The 11,936-nt window shown below is 38.2% G+C and overlaps 1 long non-coding RNA gene across 1 annotated transcript in view; it reads right to left on the bottom strand.

Moving 5' to 3' along the window:
• LOC109390492 (uncharacterized) overlaps positions 1–10,630 on the bottom strand; it is a 204,971-nt gene extending 194,341 nt beyond the window's left edge. Inside the window, exons 1-2 of the long non-coding RNA XR_002125586.1 lie at positions 10,547–10,630; positions 6,144–6,228 (exon numbers count right to left, since the gene is read on the bottom strand). This is a non-coding gene — a long non-coding RNA (uncharacterized LOC109390492). The remainder of the gene's footprint in view (positions 1–6,143; positions 6,229–10,546) is intronic.
• Between the last annotated feature and the right edge of the window lie 1,306 nt (positions 10,631–11,936).

Raw genomic sequence — 11,936 nt, 5'->3', positions numbered from 1 at the left:
CTAACCCCTATATTGTTCAAGGTTCAATTATAATCAAAATATTCCAGAAAACAGAAAGCAACAATTAAGCAAACTGCCTTAGGCATAGGGTCTGATCTCAGGTGAGACCTACCTGGCAAAGTCATCAAAACCATCAGATTGCTTATCCATCTTTTTAAATGGCCAATGACAACCAACAAGGAACAGGCAAAAAGATTCTTTGAGGCTGAACTATTAAGATAACCTAAATAAATGCATCTACTTTCCTTGAGTCTTTGCTATTATTCTGTGTAGGTTTTGTTTATAATGATCAAGCCTACTTAGCTTTCACACTTCCTATGGGTTGACATGGCAAGATGGTAGGAATATAAAACATAGAAAACGTTTTAAAAATTGGCTGAAAGAGACAGACTGCCTCCAAATCCTATAATCCTAGAGCAAATTGTGATGAACGGTTTGGTGATCAGGCAGCCCCATCTTGAGCCCTCCCGAAAGAACTGTGCTGGGGCACGCAGTTTCTCTGGCCAACGTCTCCCCATCCCAGACGTCTTTGTCTACATTGCCACGTCTTTGAAGCATCCATTTAAACTTTCCCCTTATTTGTTTCACTTTGGCTTATTTAAATAGTTGAAGCAAAATACTTGGTATTTATGGCTTTTGTGAAAATGTATCTGATGATATCTCAGGCTAAAACTGTTTAAAAAATAAAGAACACCCGCAGTTTTTCTTGCTGTCTTTTTCTTCATTTTTGCATGGCCCACATTGAGCTGTTTCTTGGAGATATACAGAAAAATCAATTGCTCGACATAAAATACAACTCATATTAAGGAAACTGCAAACGATAACTAGTTATGATAAGTTGCTATGTAAATCACTCTGTGCCAGTCCCCACAATCAATTGCAAACACAAATAGACCAAGCCCTCGGTTGGAGAAGAGGATGAGCACCTAACCACTATGTCAATAAAAATAATGGCAAGATTGCCAGAGATGGCTAGAAGTAGGGTGGTTATCATCTCCACTGAAGTTTTCATACCAGGTTTCCTCCTGGTTTCCTTTTATACATTTAAAGTCCAGTGCTTGATATGATAAGCTGACTATGGCACATTTTCAAGATAGCTGTATAAACATCAGGAAAAAATAATAATTCAGAGATGTTTGCTGGGCTTATAATTACTTTACAAAATGTGTGTATGAACAAACTGGAATGGGCCCCTCAACGTGATAGCTGTTGGTGAGGTGAGATTACGGTAGATGTGTCAGATCAGCTGTTTCAACCGGCATCACTGCCACGCTCTTCAAAGGTTTTCTCAGCAACTCAGGGGAAGAACTGCAAACAAATTTCCCAGAATTCCCTTGACATACAGTTCTAGATTAGAGTGGGTAAAAGAGAGACACTGGAGTATGATTTGGAAATTCGGACAGAAGGAGGAGCAGGGCAATGCGTGGATCGTCCTAATGTTGAAAGCTGTATCCAAGTGAACTTCTTGAGAATCACCCCCCATTGGTGCTGAAGATTAGAAAGTCAGTAGGCGTTTCCCGGGGGTTCCTGAGATGCCCAGAAACTTTAGCAAGCTCTTGAGAATTATTGGACTCAGTGCTGAGGCTGAGGCTCTAGGTGGTAGCTTTCCTGACTCTCAGTCCTTCCTTAATTATGTAAGTCTCTCACTCCTTACATTAAAACACTTCATAATTTTAATATATAGTGTGTCTTCTTTTTTCCCTGTCTGGATTCACACTGATACCATACATAGCACTTTTCCTTTTAGTTTTTCAAATTTTCCCTGTTCCAGGATTTATAGATCTGTAATTTTAAAAAAGGGTCGGGATAATTCTTTTGATAGAAATAGGCAAGGGTGATGTACTTCTCTGCAGCCTTAGCACAGGCTTTGGAAATTCCCACCGACAGTGGACGCATCCAGGTTGTGCCTCTCCCTGTACTTTCTTTCCTTTCCCTCCAGCGGAATACCACTGTCAGCTCTGCATTTACTGCATATGCCCTGTGTGAAGGACAAATGTCAGGGGTGGCCTGGAAATCAAGGACACAGAGCTTTAATTGGTTTTCCCTTGCCTCTGTTGCTGAGTGACTCAGCCTTCCCTGGAAATTCTCGGTGTCTTCCTGTTAGATGGGAATAATAGTATTTACCCCCTCTACTTTATAGGGTTGTCTTGAAGATGATATGGTCTATGCTTGAAATAGAAATTTCTTCTCCCAAAGACACAATGGTCTATATAAATGCAAATTCTACTTCTAACAGCTACCAGATAAAGAGTGGCAATATGTGTCATGCAGGGGTATGTCCTATATGTTAGGACATCAGTTACGTAACATATTTAGAGACATTTCTTCAACAAACATTTCAATATTCTTTCAACAATGGGAATACCCACTGAAGACATAGGTAGACTAGATAGCAGCTGAGAACACTGATTCAAACCCATGTTCTCCATACTCTGAAGACATGCTTAGACCTACAGCAGAATCCTCAGAGAGATCTCAGGTAGACCGTTCTAAAACCATATCTATATCACAACCTACATCATACTGAGGATACAGTCCCTTCTTGGAGAGCTTCTATTCTAGTAAAACAGTTCCATTCATTGCCTCAATTAATCCTATTCCCTTTCTACCATCAAAACACCAGAGTTTGAAAACTATGACATTAAAATAAGTATCGACTTGGAAGTTATGCAATGTGGCTAAATCTCCCTGGCAATGAATCAATAGATACGGCTTCCATCCATGATAATTTCAGTTTCTGAAAGCCACAGAGTTGAGATCTGAGGTCCACAAGGCTGGCCTTTCACTTCAGTATGTGCTCACCCTAAAAAAAAGATGGGTCTCTTTTCTCAGATGCAATCAAATTACCTCGCAGAGGTATCTAAGTTACTGACTTTCCCTTGGGTGTTTATCGTTCATCATTTACTGAACTAATATTGATTGAGCTCCAATTAAGTATGAGGCCCTGTGCCAGGCACTGCCGTTACAGTGGTGAGCACATAGATATAATCTCCTCCACTCCCCTCAAGAGCTTATAGCCCACCTCGGGAGACAGTCCCTGAAAAGGTAAAACTGACCTAATATGAATGTGTATGGATGTGGGATCAGAGAACCCTCCTTGGAGTTATGATACTTAAGCTGATACCTGAAGAATGAGTAGGAGTCAGTGATGTGAGAGAGCAGAAAGGTTCAAATCTGTACTGCCCCTCAGGGTGCTTTCATTTAGGAGAAGTTCGAGATACACATTTACCTGACCTCTATGATACAAAGGAGAATATGAACAATTGTGCTAAGGAAATAGAAACAACTATTATAAGAACCTCAAGAAGGGGAAAAATCAAAACAGATGAGATTGGAAAAAAAGTAATGTAGGAAGCAGAAAATACTGTGCATTACTCTCCCTATGATGTACAGATTATCTGTAAGTTACAGATGGAGTCCTCTATCTCCTGATCATTATTCTGAGCCCAGACTTTCTTTGCATTTGAATCTAGAGTCCTTAGGACATGAATCTTGGGCCTATCATACTCGACATTGGAAGTTACATAAAAGGACAAGTAAAGGGAAAATGGCATGTATAGAAAAATAGCAATTTTCACATGAACTACTGCCTGTCAGTTTGTGTAGTTGTTGGTGCGGAATGAAAAGAGATTGGGAACTGGATGAATCAAAAATTATTTGCAAATAGAACTTCCGCTTACGATTTTATAGACCAAGTTTCAGACATCATGGAAGATTTCACTTGGGAGAGAATTGATATATTTGAGAATTTGCCTTCACAATATGAAAGTACCTCTCTGGATAAATGTTTGTAAGCTGTTTCCAGGAGGGTAGTAACAAATGATGCTCAAATAGTTTGCTAATTTATATGATCAGAAATTTAAAATAATTAAATATAAAAAAACAAGATGACACTAAGTGGTTTCATTCTCGGTGCCAAAAAAAACATGGCTTCCCCATTGGTCATTGTATGATTCATGCCAAGCTGAAATGCATCAGTCTCATCTTTTCAGTCCAATAATTTCTCAGCCTTAATGAGCTACTTTGCCTCTCTCTTTACTGGTCTCCTTATTACTGCAGGCACAAAAGGCCTGGCCATCATTTCATGATGCTGACTTGCTTTTTCACCATCCAAGTCCTTAGCACTGATCAGGCAACAAGTGCATAAAATGTATGGGAAAATTCCTCAGTAAAACAGAGACATTAGGTGTTGGCTCCCTTTAAATAACATTTTCCCCACTGATGTTGGGCTTTGATGTCATCCAAGAGCACCTACTCTATTTCCCCATGTATAAAATGCACCCCGTTTTGAAAAATTTGGGGTCTAAAAACTGGGTGTGTCTCATACAGTGGTTCTATGAGCACAAAAGCAAGCGTGAAAAAAGCAGGAAATGCAAGTAAAAAAAAAATCTACAACCACTGTATAAGATGCGCCCAGTTTTTAGACCCCCAAATTTTTCAAAAAAGTGTGCATCTTATACATGGGGAAATATGGTATTTCCACTCTAATTACCTTACGCATTTTTCCATATTCCCAATATTATTCGAAATGTCTTTAAAACTTATTGTCTTACATTTCATCTCTTCAAGGTTCAGATTTATTATTTTACTATTACAACGACAAGTGATCTTTGTCTTATTGATGATTAATATTTATTTGATCATGTCCTCCTGTTGTGAAATCTCAATTTCATGATCTCATCAACTTTTACATGTGGGCTTGAGGGCTCTGAGGCTTTAGTTTCTATGCAGTGTATTCAACAGGCTATAGAGTAAAATTACGCTCATTCGAACACAAGAAACTAATAAATAAATAAATCTAGGAGAACATGATGCTAGGGTTAATTTTTTTTTCTTTCTAGATAAGCTATTATTGTTTGCCTAGGTGAATTCCAAAATCAATCAATCAATCAATAAAGTCTCTAAAGAGATATACTCAAAATCTTTTAGAGGACATTTAGTGAAGAAGACCTAATCATGCCTCTCAAAATATAACATGTTGGCACTATTTCTTCTACCTGTCTTTGAGAAAATTGATTTTCACAAAAATTGACACATAATGAACAGAATCACCGTTGAACCCTAATTGGAACAATGTATATTTAAATGTTGAAAAGTTCTACTGACATCAAAGATGCAACACAAGCCCAAGTCACAGACATCTGGAACCTTCATTACTCTCTCGATCATTTCCTGCAGAAATGCGCCCTTTGCCCAGAGTCTACACGTCTTCTGAGAGGACCAGCTCCATCACTTTTCTCCATCTCTACAGGCCTTCCTCCTACCTACCAACCCTGCAATGTAGCTGGATGACCAAGCTGGAACAGTCCTTATTCAGTGTCCCCTGTGTGTTCTAGGGGAATTTCCTGCTTGTGGAAACAATGTTTAAAGTATGGAATGCCCTTAAGCTAAGCCTGTTCTCACTTACCCTTAGAAGGTAGGTTCACAATTAGAAAATGTGGCTGCAGTTATATTCAGGATAAAATGGGATAAACAAGTTATATTGCATGGAATTTTCCTGTCCTAATGAGTTCCAACAAAGGTGGTTCATGGAGTCCTGGGCCTAAGCAGCCAGCTTAGGGATAAGGCATTTTTAAATTATATTCCATACAGACTCTAGAGATGGCAATAGGAATTCAAGGCTTTGGAAAAACTAGGTAAGCCAAATTAATATTTCAAGGATCAGAGAATTCAGGGAAAATGACACATTGAGTCTCTTCCATGTTTCCAGGAAAATTGGAATTCCTTTCAGCTGTAATGCAGAGTTCATTCATTTTTACATTACAGATTTCAGCTATCATACTCCCAAACAATGATACTTTCACAAATATTAGTGAGTTTCTCAGTTTCCCTTCATCCCTTTTGCTGGACATAATAAATCTACTTAGTAATTTTTAAGTACTATAATCTCTTTATTTAAAGAAAAAAAATCACAAAATTATATTATGCCGTGAATTTATTTGCCTTCCCAGTAGACTGCCACTAAATTCTGTTTAATATGAGTTAAAATCGCTAGGTTTGACAGGCATGGTTTTCTCATCAAGGACTTAAAAAGCACTGTGTTCCTTCTAAAGTGCCGAGGCAGCAGTCACAAGCCCAGAGCCCCACACAGCCAAGTATCCCTCCCTGCAGCCACTGAGATCAATAAAAAGCTGAGCTCCTACCTCGGTGACTGGTGAGTTCCCTGGAAGCAGAAGGCAGGGGTGTGTAGTGGCACTCGGGAGAGGCAACCGCGCGGTCACTGGAAACCTGCGTGATAAAAGCAAATGTCAACGTGAAATAACACCAAATACTAAACACCTTTGTTTACCAAACATGTCTCCTCGGGATCTGTGTTTGGAGAAAATATTATTGACTGAGACTCATCTTAGGAAGCAAGCGGTGTCTGAGTTAATATATGGATGAGTGTAGGGTAGAATACAAAGCTCTGAGGGGCCTGGGTACAGGTGGAAGGGCTCTGACACAAAGGGGCTGTTTGTTTATTGTGCTGAACTGTGAGCAAGAGGAGGAAAAGAGAGAGGTTGGAGGCAAGAAATGGTGCACTTAGATTTCTGTCACTGGCATTCTTCCAGTAATTCCCAAGGATTAAAAGCTCACTGTGAGTAGACTTCTATGGAAACCAGTGAAGAGGCTGAGCTTTGCCCCCAGGGTGGATAGGAAAACCAGGGATGGTTTACATGGGCCCAGTGGCATGGAGACAGAGAGAACATGAAGACTTAGGACTCCACAGCATGAAGTCACCATACAGAAGGATATACTCGGAAGCCCTTGCAGACCATGCAGTTGGGGTTCTGGCTAAGTTTAAAAAAAGCATTGAGAAACCCCCCTGAAATTTGAAATATAATAGTTATCAACAAAACTTTGCTATTCCAAGGCCTATAACAAAATGATAAGAAATATACCTATGAAGTTGGGTGTTTTTGTACACAAACAGCTCTTTAATCATAAAACTCTATATGTGATGTGACCAGGCTGCTAGTTCTCTCTTTTCCCAAACTACATCCCTCAGGGCTAAGGCAGGAAGAGAGGACCACGGCTGTGAGGTCAGTTGTCACTCAGAACCAATGACCAGTATGTCACATTCCGAGTGTGGCTTCTTATAACAAAAACACTACCGCTGTAACTCTTATTGAGACTTCTGAATCAAATGTTACTTTTTTTTAATATCCAAAGAAGAACATCTGCTAGGATCAAAATCCTAAGCTTACAACCTTTCCAAGTTTCATGAAAAAGTAAATTTCATTAATGCTAGATTTTGCTTTCTGGAATAGGAAATACATTCTGTGGGGTATATTTGCCCTGCTAGGAGCAAGCCTTTCCTCCAAAGAGATTATCTATATTATAGGAATCAAAACTAAATAGGAGATTAGACCTACTTGCCAGAAAAACCCTTTAAACCCCATTTCTGACATTTGAGATATTTGATTAAGCAGCTTTCAGTGGAGACTTATATAAAGAGCTCTGAATGGTACAGAACCAGAAACTCTGTCCCTAAGGTAGAGACAGATTTCAGGGAGCATTACTTCACTCCGGCTCCAAAGGAAATATATGATGTTTAAACTTGATGCAAAGGTAGTGAGTCCAGAAAAATAGAAGTTCAGTCACTAAGAAGTTTTTTAAAAAGTAGGTAAGACTTGCTAGATACTACATCATTATCATACTTAGGATGCTACAATAATATAAAAGAGTCACAAATTAGATTAAAATTCAAATACTTAGAGTCACCACGTATTTCTCCACTTGGCATTCAAAGTCTCCTGTAATGCTTATGTGATAAATGAGACACAATGACAGCGTTCTAAATACGTCATCTATTCATTGCTTGAGGTTGGACATATGGGGTGGGGGTCTGGGGACCATCCTTCCACAGAGCTACCGTACTTCCCCCATAAGAGGCCATGCTTCTCTCTGTGTCAATGTTTTTGTTCCACTTCATCACCAAAAAGCCTAAAATTCCAACATGAATCTTAGGTTGCTACATTGTGATATTTCTTAATACTTCTAATCACAATTTGGGCTGTCGACAATTTAATGACAGCTTTTCCTAAAATTACTGGAAGAAACTACCTTTCAGCAAATACCTCTGACTGGGCAAAACATTCGAGTTTGGTAACCAAGAGTAAAATAGCTATTTAATTTTATTTCCAATTGTAGTCAAAGCAAAAAGTGTACAGCTCGAGTTCTGTCTGGCAGTCATCATTCTATGCGGAGCATTTAATTACTTTTCTGCTCAGTGTCCATTTACAAACTCAAGTCATGGAAAAAAACCCAGGAAAAGTACAATATTGCCAACCACGCCTTTCGATGGGACTTTCCATGGCTGGATGTTTAGGAAAACTACCACAAATCAAAATCCTAACTGCTGTGTCTTTGACTTGGTTTTTACTCAAATGAGGTCCATGTAATGTTTTCAATAGTGATATGCACACTTGGTCTCTGAAATATTATGCTTAGAAGCACAATTCATAAAAGCACAATTATCATATAAAAGAAGCAGATAAGACAATACCTTCAATTTGCATACTACCTGACCAAGAATAAAGAACTCCCCTTGAAACTGAAGCAATATACCCATAGTATAGCACGTATCAGGCAACAGAAACATAGGTGGAGTAATTTAAATAATGTGTTTTTGCTTTTAACCTGGATTAAGAAGATATGCCTAAAATGAGAGTAGGGAAATTTGGATAAATCTAACTCTTCAGAACTATAAAGACTCTTAAATCTTTGAGTCCTTGCCAAATTTCTTAACTACCTAAGGCAAGAATTATACTTTTACATTTTACTTTTTAAATTACTCCCAGTAGAAGATATTTGTAACATCTTCAATAAAATGTCAATTTCCAGAATACATAGGTCTCTCGGTAAATAAAAATACAATAGAAAAATGAAGAAAGGCACTGTCAGACAATTCAGAGAAGAGAAAACCGGAATGGTGAAAAAATAAAAGAGAAGATGGTCAAATTTACTGGTACTAAGGGCAGTGCAAATTAAAACAGTGAGATACAATTTTTCCACCCATGATATTGGCCAACTTTGAAGTCTGCTTTGCAGAATGAAGGGAAACAAAACCCCTACTTTCTCATCCCTTGCCAATAGAAATGTACATTGGTTCAAATACTTTGGAGAGTAATTTAGCAATACCTAATACAATTGAAAATTGGTACAGCCATTTCATTTAAAATATATACACTGAGTGAAATGGGAAATTTCACTCAGGTCTGTAAGGTGGAACATAAAACAATGTTTACTGCAGCTTTATTTATAAAAGAACACATTGGAACGAATTCAAATGTCTGTCAATGAGGAAAATAAACAAGTAAAATGTTGTATCATTATATGATGGAATAATATTTAGTATTTAAGGGCAATAAACCTGACTTATATATCTCAATTTGAGGAGGTCTAAATATTTAATACAGAGTAAAAGTGCAAGTTGCAAAATGATAAATATAGTACACTATTTATGTAAATATGTAGTTCTTTGATCTCATGTGTATGTATAGACAACTAAAAATTATAAAATTTATACACAAAATTTATGAAACTGGTTGCCTCTACCACTGGGCAGAATAAGAGTACTGGAGCTAATGGGATGAGGGCACCTCTAGTTCATATATAAGGTTTATTTCTTTTATTTAGAAACAAGACTTGAAACAAGTATGTCAAAATATTAGAAAACTGCAAAATTTTAAAATCTTTTCTATATTTTTGAAATTTCTTAAAATTAAACATGAAAATTGAAAAATAAAACAGACTCCTGTTTCATCTTGGGTCCATACAGTCCTATACTGATATGAACTCATAATTACAGGAAATTTCCTCCAACAATTTTCAAGTACTTGCACAACATGGATTAGGGCTATCTCTGGGTGGCTTTTTTTGTGGTGAAATATCCCATTTCTAGTTCTTCTAAAACTATTGAACATGACAATAGACTGGGAAAAAGCTGTGAAATAATAGTAAATATGTATTTCCTTCACGCCAAGGCTTGAAATTCTCATTCCAGCTTGATGAGTTCTTCCACTTAAGATTTGTCAAAGCATCCTGAAGGTTTCTGCATTTTTCTCCTACTCACAATTTGAGAGTTGTTAATAATTTTTTAAACTCACATCAATAACGATAATAGTCACTAATATACTGCACTCTGCAATTTTCATAAAGTAGGAAGGAAGGTAGAACTTTGGCAACCTCACTGGAAAAGATTCAATGAAAGTACAGTACACACTATAAGAGACTTGCAAAGTGAGAATTTAACTCTGCGGTTACAGAAAACAAACATCTTCGGATGAATGTGTAAAATTCAAGCCCCTTCACACTGGGTTCATTTCATGGAAACCTGGATTCCAGTGGATATGTCTGAACATCATGGATGCCCTGAAAGAACATAATACAGACCACAGGAGGAGAGATTTGGCAGGCTTCAAAACAAGAAGGGGTGGCTACAAAGTTGTCTAATAGCCATAAATCTCCTACTATTTGTCACAAAACATCATCTAAGACCACAGCTCCACAACTCATTCCCCATCACTCAGTTCATGTGGAGTGCTTTGGCGTGCTCACTCACCCTTAAATCATACACCATATAAAGTGATCCCCGGTCTGGGAAATGTGTCAGCCTCTTTCAAGTAAGAGCAATCTTCACTTTTCATCATAATTCATTCCCTGAAACTGTGGTATAAAGCTGACTCTTCTAAAAACATTTATTTTTTTCTCAAAAGAAAAAGCATCACTCATTTAGTTATCAAGTATTTAATAATTACCTACTCTATGCCAAGCCCTGTGCCAGGAATACCAAGAAAAGTAAAACAAGGACCTTGGTGGTATTTCCAACTCATCAAGAAAAAAATTACAACCATGATTAACACTGGTTCGGAAGAGTCACCAACTCATAACAGGACCCCCATACTCTGCATTATCACAGAGCTTTGTTCCTGACCTCTATTATGGCGCCTGAACACTTGGAACAATAATTATGTCCTTGCTTGTTATTTATTCAAACTAACAAAGAGCTTTCAAGATTAACTGTATTAACTTCCAAGAGTAACTATACTATTAACCCTTGTACCCAACATCCTGCCAAAAAAACAGAAAGAAGTTAATGCATGATGCTTGAATGAATAAAATATTTGAATGTCAAAGACAAAACCTTGCTGGTAATTTCACTCACATTTTTGTGTGAATGGTAATTCACACAAAAATGTGAGCCAAGTTGCCAGAATCAGAGGCAAAGACTTGCCAGCATCTGAAGAATGAAGTTAGAAGTCAAAGAACCAGACTTAAGGTAGAGCCATCCAACCTGCCCACAGATCAGGGGAGCATGCGTTTCAGTGAGAAACAAGACAGAAACCTCCACCATGTACACATGCATTGCATTGGGAAAGACAGACAGGGGTGGGAGCAGAAACAGCCATATCTTGTCCAGAGCCAGAAGCCAAGAAATTGGGAGGTAAAAAACGGGCGCGGGGGGAAAAGGTAGAGATGAAGGTGAGTGAGTAACCAAGGAACCAAGAGGGAGCCCAAAGGTACCAAAAGCTGAGTTTGGGCAAGAGCTGAGCATTCAGCTGAGTTAGGGTGCTAAAGGGAAATTCAAACAGGAAGTCAGTCAGAGAAGGGATAGGATGCGGTGGGAGGTTGGCGGGGAAGGAGGAAAGGGGAGGGTTGTGTCAAAGGCCTCTGTGGAGTAAGGAAGCCCTTTGTTGACAACAGCCTGAAGCTTCCCATTGTTTTTTGTTTGTTTGTTTGTTTGTTTTTAATTAATTTCAGGTGTACGAAACAATGTAATAGACATTTACACCCCTCACAAAGTGATAACTCCCCCCAGTCTACTACCCCTCTGACATCATATATAGCTGTTACAATTCCATCAACTCTACTCACTACGCTGTGCTCCACATCCTGTGGCTATATATATATATATATATATATATATATATATATATATATATATATATATA

This window comes from Hipposideros armiger, unplaced genomic scaffold, assembly GCF_001890085.2.
Source record: "Hipposideros armiger isolate ML-2016 unplaced genomic scaffold, ASM189008v1 scaffold_272, whole genome shotgun sequence".
Lineage (NCBI taxonomy): Eukaryota > Metazoa > Chordata > Mammalia > Chiroptera > Hipposideridae > Hipposideros > Hipposideros armiger.
Note: the sequence above shows the minus strand (reverse complement) of the source record. Positions and strands in the feature narration are given on the sequence as shown.